We start from the raw sequence: 15,585 nt of genomic DNA, 5'->3' as shown, positions 1-15,585 counted from the left end.
TCTTTGTTTCTTGATTTTCTCCCCTTCTTCTGTCATCGGTTCTTTACCTTTACGCTTACGCTTCTGTTCATAACTTAACTCAGCTTGTGGTCCTGGACCACCATCATCTCCACCGTCATTACCATCACCATCTTCACGTTCCGAATCAGAATCGTCATGAATCCAACGATCATTAAATGGCGCTACATAATCAATATCTGCTAAATGACCAATCAAACGTTTGAACTTAGGTCGATCTGCCAGACTCTGCCCTCTATAAGATCTCAACCGTCTCATAGTTTCTTCGTTCATGTGTTCAAGCTTCATAACATCAGCTTGATCTTTCTCCAAGTCTGGCACCAAGTCGTTGATCATCATTTGCAGAAAACGAGGATACATTAAGAATTTGTGTCTGCCGGTGATATTCTCCTTCAGATGATAGTAAACCAATTCAGAGAAATTGAATGGTTTATTCAGCACTAGGGCCACGAAAGCAGATTGTAACATCACCCTACACTCGTCGAAACCTCCTTTCCGACCACCCAGGCAATGTATAAGAACATGAAGCAGATACTTGTATTGTTCACACAAGTTTGCTTTGTTGTACATTGATTTACCTAAATCACCATTATACTTTACTCGGCCGAATAATCCTCTTATCAACACTCGATCGAACTCACACCTATCATCAATAGTATCATGAAAACCCAGTGAGTCTCGAATAACTCCAACATCTATCATAACCCGCTTATTCTGAACAACTGCTTCAATCTGATTTTCTGCTTCATTAAAGCTGGCAGTATTCCAGAATTCCCTAATAATCTTCTGATATACAACTGTTCGGGTAGAGATGGCCTTGTAGATTCTCGAGCGGATGAGAAAACAAATCATACCCCCAAAGATAGGAGTATCTTCAAAGTTCGGCTCTACAAATGCACATATGTTGTGACTATTGTTCCAAGACAGTGCCATATTTGTAGAAAACAATATATAAATAAAATAGTCCAAAATAATCAACATATTAACGAATGACTATCACAGTCTTTAAAAACTTTAAACGAATGTGACATTCGTTATACAGTAAAAGAGACATTCGTTAATCATTAACCTATTCGTTACAAGTAACGAATCAAGTTTAACGAATAACTCAGATTCATTAGAATCTGATTCGTTATAAAATTTAACTATCCATTCGTTACATTAACGAATCAGGTAGTTATTCGTTAATCCATTAACGAATCATGTTACATTCGTTATAAAGATAACGAATCAGACTATTTGACTAACCCAGGAGTCAAATCACAATCAATTTTGACTAATCAAAGTCAAATCCGACGATATGCATCGATTAAACTTCTGATATTCCAAACATTTTAACAAAAAATCAGACCACACATGTTCGGAAATCAGTTGCATGTACTTAAAATAGTGATTTTTGGTCTAATGTTGATTCATTTAAGAATTTCAGTAACAGTTAATTCATCGTTGATTATTCATAGCTTTACTAAAGCAATTAACACTCAAAAACTGATGAAATTCCACGAGAAGAGTATAGTTATGATCGCCATTACCTGTTGAAGCCAAAGAGATCAATCAATGAGGCTAATATGCAAGTAATGAATTCTGATGAAATTTTGGCAGAGTTTCGTTAGAGAAGAAAATGTAATAGGAATTAGGCGAATGAACCATCATTCGTCTAACTTTGGGATTATATCCAATAATTTAACGCGAATCAAGGTCATTCGTTCAAAATTTTAACTAACGAATGGCCTCATTCGTTGACTGTTGAATCTCATTCGTTAAAAATTTTAACGAATCTTCTCTCATTCGTTAAATTGTTAACGAATAACTAAGTCATTCGTTAATCTTTAACAAATAAAGCATTAACCATTTTTATTCGTTAAGTGTTTAAACGAATGTCTCCCATTCGTTATGCATAACAGAAGCGAATGTCTTTATAACGAATGAGAAACTCATTCGTTATGTTTAAATAACGAATGGCTTTACATTCGTTAAACATGTTAACGAATCACCAAGTTCCTTAGCGAATGAAACAAAATTCTCATTTTAAGGAATTAAATAATCAATTAAATCAAAGTTAGGTTTTAATTGCATACATTAAAATACCCGATCACTGTGGATCGGTAATACTTAACTTAAACGGATTTTTACATTAAAATCATCAATTGTTTCCAATTGAAAATACGTTAAACACGATTTAACTTAAACTTTTGTTCCGGGGTTTAACTCTTTTTCCTTTTCTCAATGATTAATTCGCTAGCTTGGCAAATCGAAACTAAAGAAGAAAAATAAAAAGAATATAAAATCTTTTTGTATATTTTGAAAATTTTCAAGTAGCAAAGAATTAAACACAGTAAATGAAAAGCAATACATATTTTTGTGAGTTGAGCAGGGAATCATATTGACTAATAACGTCCTAGACTACACTTCAATTTTGACATCATTATGCACGTAACCCAAAGATGATTGCAGATATAATTGTCCACTTTAAACTTTAGACAGATCCGTCCGTAACTTTACGATACATTTTAAGGTTCAATTAAGCACAAATCTTATGTGGAACCCACCTGTCAGGTACAGTTTCATATCTCTTATACATTGAATTTCACATGTATGTTTTTCTTCTTTGAATTGATTAGCTGTGACTCATACAAAAATAACAAAAAGAAAATAAAGCAGAAAGTTAAAATTTTTCCTTAAGATCGGTATTACTACACGAAGGTAAGGTTCCATTTTAACAAAAATAAAAAGATAAAATAAGCAGAAGTTGCATAAAATCTTAACTCTCAATTCGGATAATCCCGTATTATCGCGCGGAGAAAGTCCAAGATTTTATACGAAACACCAAGAAAATAAAGCAGAATATCCAAATCCTAACCCTCAGGTCAGATAATCTTATCGCGCAGGAGAGGATCCAAGATTTGAATAAAAATAAAGAAAAAATGAAGTTGAATTTCTTTGCAAAATTAAAAATAAAATAAAGCAGAATTTTCTTCAAAAATGAATGTATGCACACACAGCAATCTTTAAAGCTTTTTGATATTTAATACAGATATTAACTATGCATCAAAATGTAACACCACTAGATTTGGCAAGCATTTAGGTTTATATCTTTTCAGCACTTATGCGATCTGTTAACATACACATCATACAATTGATCTTACGGCACTTTTTAGTCTAGTTTATTCATGTGTTAGGTCCGCTAAGTCAATGTACTATCATTTTCCCTTTTTGCTTCAAAACTCAATTTTGAGAAGCATTTTTTTTTCAATGTTTTTGGATTTTTCAATATTTGAATGTTTTTGGATTTTATAGAATTTTTCTGTACAAACGAAACCACACTATTTTTGTATTTTTCTATTTTCTCCCCCTAAAAACAGTAAAAAAATGAAATAACAAACAAAAAAAATGATCTAACCAAGCTTTTGAATATCTGTGAAAGATTTTAAACCATTTATACCAAGCAAGTATTGAAAACGCGTTTTGTCAAACGCTTTAGTATAAAGGTCAGCCTTTTGAAAATCCGTATGAATTTTATCAATTGATATTAATTTCTTTTCATAACAATCACGAATAAAGTGATAACGGATTTCAATATGTTTTGTTTTTTATTGTTGAACCGGATTTTTGGTGATAGAAATTGCAGCAGAATTATCAATAAAAATAGAAGTAGTAAGAAACTTCAAACTGTAATCCCGCAAATGTTGCTGGATCCAGAGAACCTGTGAACAGCAACTCGAGGCCGCCACATACTCCGCTTCGGCTGTTGAAGTTGAGACCGTTGTCTGCTTCTTACACTGCCATGAAACAAGTCGGTTTCCTAAGAATTGACATCCCGCCGTTGTCGATTTGAAATTGATCTTGCAACCTCCATAGTCCGAGTCAGTAAAGGCGGTGAGATCAAAGTTGTCGTCTTTGGGATACCATAACCCGATGTCTGGAGTTCCCCGCAGATAATGTAAGACACGCCTTACTGCTGCCAGGTGAGTCACTCGGGGACTCGATTGATACCTAGCACACAAACAGACAGCAAACATAATGTCCGGTCGAGAGGCAGTCAAATACATGAGTGATCCAATCATAGCTCGATATAGGGTCGGATCTACAGTATCCTCCAATTCATCCGGTGATAAATTGTGACCCACGGAAAGAGGAGTAGAGGGAATTTTGCCATCGGATATCTTGAATCGTCTCAAGACATCATTCACATATTTTGTCTGATGGATAAAGATCCCGGCGTCAGACTGGTGAACTTGCAAACCCAGAAAGAAACTCATTTCTCCCATCGAACTCATCTCGAATTTTGTCTGCATTGTTTTCTCGAAGTCTTTGCATAAACTATCGTTTGTCGAACCAAAAATAATATCGTCAACGTAAATTTGGACGAGGAGCAGATCATCACCCATATTCTTGTAAAATAACGTACAATCCACAGTTCCCCTCGTGAATCCACTTTCAATCAGATGGTCAGCCAACGTGCTGTACCAGGCTCTCGGGGCCTGATGCAAACCATACAGAGCTTTGTTTAAACGATAAACACGCTCAGGAAAGTCTGGATCCTCGATGCCAGGAGGCTGTTTCATGTACACTTCTTCATTAATTGCTCCGTTCAAAAATGCCGATTTTACATCCATTTGATAAATTTTGAAGTTTTTGTAGGCTGCATAGGCAAGAAATATTCGTATAGCCTCCAGTCGTGCCACCGGAGCATACACTTCTGTATGCCTTCCTGTTGATTGTAACCAAGAATGACCAAACGCGCCTTATTTCGCACGATAACCCCACGATCGTCCTTCTTGCACTTAAAAACCCATTTTGTAGGAATCGCCTTTTTAACGCGATTGGGTTTGTCAATTAAGTCCCATACACCCAGTCTTACAAACTGTTGCAGCTCCTCCTGCATAGCTTCAACCCATGATGGTTCCTTGAGTGCCATTGCGACACTTGTAGGTTCTATCTGTGATAAAAAAACAGGTGTATTGTGCAATACTAAGGATACCCGAAGAGTGCAAATTCGCATAAGCACAAACAATCGAATCTTCAGTAGGAGATACATTATGATCAGATTGATCATCACATATGTTAGCCAATTGGTGCCTTGTGCGAACCCCGTCGTTCACATCACCAATTATCTAATCTTGTGGATGTTGCGAATGAATCCGTAAAATAGGATTCGCAGGAACAGATACATTATTACCCAAATTAGTAATATTCTCCTCCGCAGTGTCTAAAGAGACAGATGATGTATCATCACTGATTAGAACAGGCTCGGTAGGTTCTTGAGCGTCATCTACCAATACAGACGATGAATCAACAAAATCAGCATCATCGGAAAATTCAGAAACATCGTTTGACATTTCAGATACATTAGGAGAGTCACTTGCATCAACCGAGGAAAACCTTGGATTTGGAAGACATTGATCCTCCAAATACGATCTAACGAGATCTTCAGGTATATCAGTAACTGTTGATGTAAATGAATTAAATAATCGATCGTAGTCGAACATCCAATCGGGTCCTTTACCAGTTGGTGGAGTAGTATAACTTTGACAATCAACGTGATACCATTCCTCTACGCAACCAGAAGAAAGATTGAAAATCCGTTTCTTCGGAGAATTATAACCCAAGAAATAACCCTCAAAAGCTTTCTCATCGAACTTTCCAACATCTTTCTTCAACACAGTACATGGACACCCAAATGGTTCCAAATACTTTAAGTTCAGTTTACAATTATGTAGAAGCTCGTAACTAGTTTTCTTGAGCTTCTTTACCGTTAGTACGCGATTCAATGTGTAGCAAGCAGTATTCACAGCTTCGTTCCAGAATTGAACAGGTAGCTTAGAATCAGCCAGCATTGTACGTGCAACTTCAATCAACGTACGATTCTTTCACTCAGACACACCATTCTGTTGAGGAACATAAGGTGCACTGAATTCCCGATGAATTCCTTTCTGTATACAAAAGAAATCCAATACATTATTCCTGAACTCAGTTCCATTGTCACTACGTATTCGTCTCACTTTCAAGTTGTAAAGTGATTCGATCTTTGTAATAAGGTTCTGAATTAGCACAAGATTTTGATCTTTCGATCCCATAAATAACACCCACGAGTAACGAGAGAAATCATCTGTCACAACCAAACAATAAAAATCTCCAGCAATGCTAGCACGGTTCACTGGACCAAAGAGATCCATATGAAGTCATTCCAGAGGAGTAACGATATCGTTTAGAGATTTGGTCGGGTGAGATTTCTTCCTTTGTTTCCCCTTCTTGCACGCGACGCAATGATCATTAAATTTAAAGTTCTTGAGGGACACACCTTTCACTAAATCATTTGTCATCAAAAAGTTCATTTTTCTTAAGTGAATGTATCTCATGCGTCTATGCCAAAGAATAGTCTTTCTCTGTTGCTTTAGACACGAAGCAAGTAGATGAGGGCGAAACTTTGACATCGTAACTCATGTCAAGTACATAAATATCATTTGATCGAGGTGATCGCATGACAACCATGTCTTCTGGAATTGTGAATCCTGGTTGAAGAATAACACATTCCTTATCGGTAAAAATGGTGGTAAACTTCTTATCGCAAATCTGTGAAACACTCAACAGATTGTGATCCACCTTTTCACAATAATTAACCTTTTCAAACGTAATTCTACCGTTTGAAACTTCTCCTTCTTTTGTAATCATCCCTCCTTGATTACCAGCAAACGCCACATAACCCCCTTGAATATCTTTAATGTTGTGCAGAAGGTCTATGTTACCAGTTATATGTCGAGAACATCCACTATCCAATATCCATTTTTTAGTTGATACGGACCTAGATGTACCCTGCATAATTAAGTAAAATGATTAGTTCAAAAAGGCAGCCCAAGCCTCAGTCTTGGGCTCTCCCTTTGAAACCTTTGGAAAACTTAATAAATTAACACACATATTCGGTACTTGAGAATAAGTGGCAGTTTTCTTATATTTCTTTTTAAGATAACCATCACGGATTCTTCCCGAATCTGTGTTTGAACAAATGGGTTGAGCACGGTCAACACATGTGTTCAATACATTAAGTGCATCAATCCGAATAACTTTCCTCGGATTGATGTTTGAATTCATTATCAAAGAATCATCAACTTGATTTTCTTTTATGTTAGAAAAATCATTCATTTGGCAAGTTGAATAATTTTTGATATTTTCGATCTTTGCTTTGCATCGTCTCGAAACGTGACCCGGTTCACCACACTTGAAACATAGTCGAGAGTCTAAGCTTTGTTGTGATGATGTACCGGTCGGTTGTGATAACAAAGTTTTCAGATTATCAGATTTAGGTGTCTCAAAAGTGACCTTCTTTGATGCCTCATGTTTTAAACCCTTCTTCGTTTTGTAAAATTCAAGATTTGTCAAATTCGATGAATTTTCCAAACCTGACGATTTGATGAATTTTATAGGTTTAAAAACATTTGTTTTTTGTTTTGAACATTACTAGTTTTTTATTGAAGAAATTTCCTCTCAAGTTCAGTCATTTGAGTAGTTTCATCTTGAAATACACTTTCAATCAATTCTGGTTTAAGAAGATTCAATGGAACTTTTTTTTCTGAGAACACTTTTGAGAGACCTTTTAATTTAAATACTTTTCCAGTTGAAGTTTTCAGTGGAGGATTAATAAATTGCATTAATTCCTCATCAGGCACTGAAAGCTTGTCTGTGGAAGTTACATTAACTTGTTCATTTGGAATTACTTTAGGAAGCTCATTAGGAACACTTGAATTGTTTAAAGAAACATTTGAAGATTTTGCATCATAAACAACTTTTTCAAAATCTTCTGGTTCACACAGAATGTGATTATCAATTGGAATGTCCTTATTTTTAACAATCACATCTTTTTCAGTCAACTCTTCAATTGAACCATCCATTTCATTTTTGGTAAACACCTTTTTGCTTTCAATAATAGCTGGTTCACGAGTCGGTTCACATGACTCAACATTTTCAGATTTAACAGTAGGCATATTTAAAGAATTTTCTGCCTTAGGAATGCTATTGTAATCCTGATTAAATGGAGGAGGAATTTCGACGTATCCCAAACCTGCTTTTCCGTTCTTTTTGTGTGAATGATTAACCTCAATTATCTCATTCAAAAGAAAAGAAGTATCTCCGAATTTACTGAGTTTATGATTTAATTCCATTTTTTCTTGTTCGAGTTTGGAAATGCAAGTTCGAAGACGAAGAATCTTCTTTAAATGTTGATCCACTTCAATAATTTTACAATGAACCTTTGCTTTAAGATCATGATTATTATCTGATAATTTATGAATTTTCAGATTAGCCTGTTCAAGCAATTTTGTTTTCTGCTTATAGCATTCCTTGATCGTAAAGTAATCATTAGTAAATGTATTGTTTTGAGTTAATGCTGTTTCAAGTTTGGCTTTTAACACAGCACACTCAGAACAATCCACCATTATTGATGCAGATTCATTTATATTACTTTGAGGTGTAACACATACCTCATCAATCTTAGCCATGCAGGCATAAGATGCAGTTTCTTCAGGAGATGATTCTTGTGAAGATGACAGAGATTGATCACTGTCAGTTTCCGAGTCAGAAGAATCACTACCTTCTAATACATTATCGCTACTTGCATCCTCAAACTTCTCCACAGTCTCAACAATAGCAACGTTTGCCTGGTTTCCCAATAAACGCTGAGACCAATCAACTCCATCATTTACCAACAAAGCTTGAGTAACTGGAGATTTTTCTTGATCACCAGAGCTAGTAGTGTTACTTTTATCTCCTCCAGATGAAGACTTTGTAAAAGAACGGTCAGAATTGCGTGAGCCAGAAAAATCTTTCTTCGGCTTGTCACACTCTTTGGCAAAATGGCCAAATTCACTGCAATTATAACATTTGACTTTTAATTTATCAAATCCAACCCTTTTGTTCAACGTGGGAAGATCTTTTCCCGTTCGTTGCATGAATCTTTTAACCTTTTGAACAATCATGGCCATGTTCCACTTCAAATCCATAAGCTCAAGATCATCTGGGTCGATTTGATCATAGTCCTCATCTGTGAGATCACTCGTAGCAATCTTACTTCCCACCCAGTTGTTCATATGAAGTCATGAACGCACATACAAAAGCGAACTGTTGTTCAGCTTCTTGTAAATTAACCTTGGGTAGGCTTGAAGTATGAGCATTTGAGTTTCCAGTTGCACCACTTGCCATGAAACATACATTAGGAGAATTGTTTACGTTAGGACCCTCTTGAGATTGAGCAAAGAATGCATTAATAGGCACTGAGCTTGTCGCATTGTTTGCCGGTAATGCACCACCATAAAGTAACGGATTCTGAGTTGATGACTGCTGATTTTGATTTTCTTTCAAGGTAGATTGACATTTAAGATCAAATTCCCTTTCTTCGATCTTGTTAATGAATTGTACAGCAGTCAGTTCAGGTTTCTGAAAGAAACCGTTCTCTTTAAGCACGAACAAAAAAGTTGAATAATCTGTAGGTAAAGCATTCTTTAAAGTATCAATCTTATCTTGTTCAGTTGGCTCAAGATCAATAGACGACATCTCAACAATCAAATGGCTGAAACAGTTGATCATTTCTTCTACAGTTTCATTTTTCATCAGGATAAAATTTCTGAATTGAAATTTCACCAAAGTCTTCTTGCTTTCGAGAGTATTTCCCAAACTTCTAGTTTTCAAGGTAGTAAACAGTGAAGCACAGACTTGGATCGTACTATATTGATGAAAAATATGTTCCGGTAACGCCATAGTGAGTGTAGAATATGCTTTCGTTTCACTTTCAAAGTCCTTCAACTCATGTGTCTCATAATCCTTAAAAGGTTTCGGAGTCCAACTTGTATTGTCATTACCGATCAGTGGTGCAGCATAAACATCATCAAGAAAACGAACACTGCTAGGATGTACGGATCCCAGATGTGCACGGAATCTTGGTTCCCAACGGTCAAAATCCGATAGTTTCAACAGCTTGGGACACTTATTATGACTGCCAATCTCGTTATCCATCGTCAGCATCTGTTGTAATAAGACATTCTGTGATGCTAACGCATAATAAGATGAATTCTGAGCAGCCATGATAAACTTCAGGGATTAAAATTGTCAAACTTTCAAAGGTTATTCGTTTACTGTTCACACGAATGAACCAGTAACGAATGGGATATTCGTTAATACTTTAACGAATGGGATATTCGTTAAAAATTGATTACTTTAACGAATGGGTTATTCGTTAAAATTTTGCTAACGAATGACAGTTAACGTATGTGTCTTAACGAATCAGGCTTAACGAATAAGATTGAACGAATGAGTTTTGACCTTGACGAATGAGGTTGAAATTGTAACGAATGAGTGGTTAGGACCACATTCGTTAACTTAACAGTTAACGAATGTGTCATTCGTTACCTTAAACCATACGAATGAACTCTTCATTCGTTAATACATTTAACATATAACGAATAGCCCTCATTCGTTATTTCATTCGTTAAACTGGGTTAACGAATGAGCTTACAATTAGACGAATGTGTTACATTCGTTACAGGGTAACGAATGTAACATTACATTAGAGCGAATGGCTCATTTAGCCATATTTACATTAAGACCCCTACACTTTATACTACATACATTAATGCCCTTGTAAAGATTGAGACGTACAAAACATGTATCAACAATAGTGTTATAGTACATGAAGGTATCTATTTACGCTTGTGTAATATACTTGAGTTGCATGTTATATTTTTGTAATATTGGTGTGGGTTGTTATGAATATTGTGTTTTATAAGTTAAAACAAAAATTTTAAATTTCTTATGTTATTAGCATGAATTCAATTTAGATATCGGGAAAAGTTAGGCTGATATAATAAAATGTTAAGCCATAGGTTAAAAGTGTAAACATCAAGTTCTTGTGTGTAGGTTCAAACAAATTAATGAGCTTAAGGAAAATCACCCATTGACTAGGATGGACCCGCCCAGTGGAGAGTCCAAAATTATAAATCCATTATTCACTTTCTGAGAATCCAAGAATATGTGTTAAGTGATTCACCCTTAAAATTGTCATCTTATTAAATATATAGTGAATAACTGAATACAATACGCGTTAAATATATAATTATCGAGTCTTGTTTTAAGTCGTGTTTCTTTATCACTGTTGTTACAACGAGTATAGCTACAAGGGAAGTATGGCAGTCCAAGAGTATGATACTAACAACGAGCTTCCTATCATGCTGAGATTAAAGAAGAACATGACCTGTTAGTCTCACCGTAGAAGGGGATCTCCCGCTATCAGTCTCCAGCATGAGAATTAGTGATGTAATATGATTAAGAGGTGAAAAGAGATTAAGAATGAAGAGATAGTAGAGAGAATGTGATGTATTGTTGTTTTGCAAAAGTCTCCTTTTATAGGCATTGCGAAAGCTTTCTTGGGGAAGCTTAAGCTTCTTTAAGAGAAAATGGTCAACTCCTTCTTTTAGCTTGTTCAGACAGCGCATCCTATATTGGTGTAACTTGTAATCTACTTTGGGTCTGCAATGTTGACATATTTGCTTTACTACAGACGCTAACTTTATGTCGCGTCATAGATGACTTTTATGAGTTTTACTGTAGCGGGGAGCTTCCCTTGTCAGTATAGAAGCTATGATGGTGAAGCTTCATAGCTTAGAAACCGGGGCTTGTTACTTCTTAGCTTATGGGTGGGTAAGGATACCCACGTTATCAACCACGGTCGAAATAACCGACGTTATCAACCACGGTCCACATGCAATTAAATATTTAAATAGAGATTATGTCAACTTGTCAAGTAAGGATGGCTAAGTTGACTCCATATGTATTGTTGAGTAAGATGAGTAAGAGGTTTCGCGTGGTTGTCAAGAACGACAAACAATTGCATAGCACCAACCCGACAATATGTATAGATACAACTAGTGTTTAACCCGGCGTGTTGCGCCGGGCAGGTTGGTAAATCCGAACGTTGGTAAAACACAAGCATTACCAGTCCTAAGTGTTGAGGCGGTAAGTTGACGTGAATTCGGTCAGTTTCTATTACATGTGTTATTGTATGAAAACTAAAACAAAAAAAAGTTATAAAAATTGAGATGGAACATTGGGATAGCGTTGGTCGGTGAAACTCGAGCATTGGTAAAACCCGAGCATTGTTGGTCCCTCGCGGTGAGTCTATGCAAATTTGGTTGGGTTTTTCACGTTCGTTATTAAACCAGACTAAAAAAAAGAATTGTCATTCGGTCAGTTTCATTACGGTACTATAACTAAAACAAAATGCGTTAAGACGCAAATTATGTCAGTTTTTATCACATCCGTTACGGTATATTGGTATTAGAACTAAACTAATAAAAAACAAACATAACAAAGATAATTAGAAATATAATTATCAAAGTTAAAACAAAAGACAAACCAGAAAAAAAAACAAAACAAAACTTGGTCCAATGAAAATCTTGTCAAATGGACCAATCATAGTTAAGCCCTTAAACGTCGTCAAACTTGTCTTTTATATATATATTAGTAAAGTAATATAGTAAGTCCTTGATCAATATTATTTTCATTTTGCCATTGGTGGCAGTGAAAGAAACACCACTCAAATAAGGAAGTTTTAGTGTTACTCATTTTCAAAATCGAATGCCTTAGCATAAATTTTACTTATCAAGTTGTCATTGTCTCAGACTCGAGAAGCGAAACGTGCAAGTAATGAAATGCATGAGTATAGTCGTCTATATATTAAATGGCTTGGGCTATATATACATCAGGGAGGTTATCAAACACCAGGAGAGCCTATACGAGTCGTATAACGAGTCGTATAAGGTCTATACGACTCGTATAGGTGTAGAGTCAAGTCATTTTCGGTTTTTATTTATTTGTATCGTATAGCCCCTATACGGCTCATATATAGTCTGTTTGGATTGTATAGTTTTTTTTATAATTACAAAATATTAAAAATAACATCCGAGTTGGCTGCAAAATAGAAACACGTAATTTAAAAGTAAATACGTTGCTTGAATTTTCACCACCGGTAGCTTCATAATTTTCACCATCGGTAGCTCCATAATTTTCACCACCGGTAGCTTCACAATTTTCACCACCAGCAACTTCACTATTTTCATCACCGGCAATTTCATAATTTCCACTAAAATTACTTTCTTGATAATTATTGTCAAAGATCGTTGTGAAAAACTCCATTCGTTTAAAACTTACAAAACTAAAACATGATCTAGATAGAATGAGAAAAGAGACTAAGAAAGAACAAGAATGATAAAAATTGAAAAAACTTAAAACACCTATTTATATTATTTTCACTAGATTCTTAAATCCCAATATTACAATTAGTCAAACAGCTTTCTATAAAAAAATCATAAATCATCACACAAATTTATCATATTTTAGGCTTATATCCTAATGTTACAATCAACCAAACAACTTTTGGTATTATCTTACAAACCAACACACAAATCTTACATGGTTTGAGAAAGAAAAAGCTGATATATGGCCTGTACGAGTCGTATACCATCTATACGGCTCGTATAGACCATAAAAAAATTATAAATCTCTTGTCAAAGTACAGGCTGACATGCTGCCTATAGGAGTCGTATAGACCCTATACGGCTCGTATAGGTCAGATGGCTCGTATATGGTCTATATGGTAAGATATAGGGTCTATACGAGCTAGAATATCTATACGGCTTGTATAGACTGCAAAAAGATGTCTCACTATCACCTCTGTACATAGGTCAAAAAGTTAGACCTATACGAGCCGTATAGCCTTATTCACACAATATGGGGCTGGTGTTTGTATGTAACCGCCTTATTAAATTTATGTAAGCCAGGTACTAAATATCTTTAAATGCACTTTTTTGTTGATTATATGCAAACGAAAAGCTATAGGCCACCTTGGATCACATATGCCACGAATTTTAGCCTGCGGCTATGGGCTTAAGGGTTAGAGCACAAGCAAAAGAATATAGGTGGTTATGAAGTTGCGTATTTTATGATTATATGAACAAAAAAGGTTTCTAGTCTAGTGGCATCAACGTTATACAAAGTGGTGTCCTTCTCATGAGGTTGAAGGTTTGAGTCATGTAGTTGATGTACCATGTTAGAGATATAATTAGTTTGTTTATGACTTAGTTTTTCTAAGAAAAGAAAAAGAATACTCTTATTATTCTATGCATATTTGTTTTATGGCATGAATTCTATATCACACCCCCAAATATAATAAGTGACTACTTAATGATTTATTCACCTCTATTAGTTGCATTTTTACCCGATTTATACCACCACCCCATTACGTAATGTCATGTAAGTTTTTAAGCATCTTTTATTTTAATACATTTATCCTTTATAATCATCTTTACAATATGTTACACTACAACCACTTTTCTAATACACTGTACCATAAACATTTTTAATTAATAATAAACTTTACATATATTATACAACCACTTTTCTAATACATTGTACCATAAACATTTAAGTAAATCATCTCCAAGTTTTTTTTTCCATCTAACTTGTATTTCAATCAAGCGAGTCCGTATAACTATCGTAGGATTCATGCTTCCTCATGGATGAAGCCTAAAAACATTTAAAAAAGTATTCCAGCAATGAATGTTCTTATATTAATGCATGGAAACACCTGTTATAGGTACTCCAATAAGTTGTCCATATCATCATCAGGGCCGACCCGTTAGTATAACAAACCAAAGTTAGGATTTTTGGTCTCCAAAAACTTTGGGCCCTAATTTCTTCAAAAAATTTTATACCATATATATGATTGCAAATAATCATGCCCTAGTGTAGTGGTAATTGGTAAAGTTGTAAGCATGTTTCCTTTCCTTGCCAACCAGGGATCGAATCCGCATCCCCTCTTAGTGTTTTAGCTTTTTACAATTTTAGCTTTTTGAATCTTAATAAAATTCTATAGGGAAGGAACAAGAATTAATTCATTAGTGTAAAAATTACAAGTTTAAAAGATTAAAATTTAACATTATACTACTGAAGACATTCATTATTTCTCAAAATGTGGATGATATATGAACATTATACTTTGTAAATGGTCATGTCTAAATTGTCTAATGTGTTGTCAACTATGTTTTTTGTTATTTTCATATCATGTTCCAACACATTTACTTTTGGTTGGTTTTTTAAGAAAAAGAATCAAATATTGTCTAGCTTATGTTATAATGAAAAGCTAAATAGAAAAAAAAATTGAAAAGCACGAATCTAGATATTTTTTAAAAGGCCTCGAGTTTTTGTTTGCTTAGGGTCACCAAAATAGTTGGGCCGGCCCTTATCATCATTCCATTATCTCTAACTTAGTTCACTCAACATAATCTTAAATGAAATCATAATGTTTTGTTTTTGTTTTAACAATAAATTGCAACGATAAATTGCAACGACAACCACTGTTTTGAAAAATTTTCATAATATTTGTATAAAAAAATAGTTGGGACGATTCAATAAACGATTAGAGATTTAGTTTCTTTTTTGAAAAATTGACCAAAGGACTATTCAATAAAAGGATTGCAACTAACTTTACTTTGTGAATTCACGTTACCTAATTCCCTAATATTACAA

Source organism: Bidens hawaiensis, unplaced genomic scaffold (genome assembly GCF_021521415.1).
Source record: "Bidens hawaiensis isolate Kalapana, Puna unplaced genomic scaffold, B.hawaiensis_p1.1 tig00022382_1, whole genome shotgun sequence".
Taxonomy (NCBI): domain Eukaryota; kingdom Viridiplantae; phylum Streptophyta; class Magnoliopsida; order Asterales; family Asteraceae; genus Bidens; species Bidens hawaiensis.
This window is presented reverse-complemented; position numbering follows the sequence as displayed.